At 39.7% G+C, this 1330-nt stretch overlaps 1 long non-coding RNA gene across 1 annotated transcript; it reads right to left on the reverse strand.

The window, feature by feature from the left end:
- Nucleotides 1-207: 207 nt before the first annotated feature.
- LOC104996422 lies at nucleotides 208-1312 on the reverse strand. The gene is made up of 2 exons (XR_826189.1): nucleotides 1027-1312; nucleotides 208-619 (listed from the first exon to the last, which is right to left on the reverse strand). It is a non-coding gene; the product is annotated as an uncharacterized LOC104996422 (long non-coding RNA).
- Between the last annotated feature and the right edge of the window lie 18 nt (nucleotides 1313-1330).

Raw genomic sequence — 1330 nt, forward strand, 5'->3', positions numbered from 1 at the left:
TTTTTATTCGAGCCTTATTGATATATTATTGACATATAACATATGGAAGTTTAAGGTGGACAAAGTGATAATTTGTTACACATATTTAGGGTGAAATTAATACCATTTCCAGCTTTATTTCTAAAGCTACAACAAATAAAAAAAACCAAAGTGAAACTTAGAATCTTCTGACCAAAAGCAGCAGGAAAATTATCATATTCAAAGAAATAGTAGGAAAGGATAAGTTTATTAGAAAAATATGTACAAGATATTGCAATCCAAATGAAGAAAAACAGAGACCGTTACAAGACAGCCCAAGGACAGGCTGAATCCTACCCTCCAGGAAGATGGACATAAATACAACTGGTTCCTAAACCATGAAAGGGTACAACCAATGGCTGTCTCTATGTATCCCATCATCACAGGATAGGTAGCTTAGAAAGTTGTGGGCTGCTAAGGCAAATAGAAAAGACCAAACTCCAAACAATGCTTCTCTGTAAAGCAACATGATCCTTACTCAAAAAGGGCATTGTGGCCTCCAGAGCAGAGAAATTTCTGCAGCATGAGGTGGTAGGGATACTTCCTCTCATCAAACAGCATTGGGGATGTAAAACCAACTGAACAGATGAAGAAGGTCAGCCTGGAAGAGGGAAAAAGCAAAAATTTAACCTTCTCTAGGGCAGCCAGAGAAACAATGGGAAATTCAAGTAGAAGCCAAGAGTAAAATTTAATACTGCACTGAAATGACTGACTGACTAGAATGCAGGTGGATGACTAGTTTGGATATTAAAATTTCTAAGGCAAAGAAGGGTGACAGTTTCCACCTACTACTAAACACAAGGTTATTGAAATGCAGTCTGATTATAAATACTTTTAAAAATCTCTGTATTTTAGAGTAGGTAGAACCAAGACAAGTACCTTACACTGTATTTGGGGTACACATTTAGGGTAAAGCAAGGGACCTCCAAGTCCTCTAATTCAGTGATTCACTCTGCATTCAAGTAGAGAAGGAGCCAATTAGATTTTGCATCTCAAGCAGAACCTCACCTGAAGCGTGGAGTAGGTGTATATGGTGGAGGCTGCCATGATAAGCCTTTTGTGAGGAGCTTAGTGAGGGCTGAGGCCGTTGATCGAGCAGCAGGTGTTGGTGCTGTGGTGGTGCTGGCAGCATGATGGCTTCTTCTCTGGCGGACAGGAGACCCCACACAAAGTTTAACAAGGAGTCCAAACAGCTCAGCCAGTGCTCTGCCTAATCTAGAGGAAGCTGGAATCCAAAAGTCAGAATAAGGCTGTACAGTGTTTCCAGAATGGTTTCATTATAACAGACACATTAGAGTTAATACATTTTAAT

This window comes from Bison bison, unplaced genomic scaffold (assembly GCF_000754665.1).
Source record: "Bison bison bison isolate TAMUID 2011002044 unplaced genomic scaffold, Bison_UMD1.0 scf7180017851412, whole genome shotgun sequence".
NCBI classification, from domain to species: domain Eukaryota; kingdom Metazoa; phylum Chordata; class Mammalia; order Artiodactyla; family Bovidae; genus Bison; species Bison bison.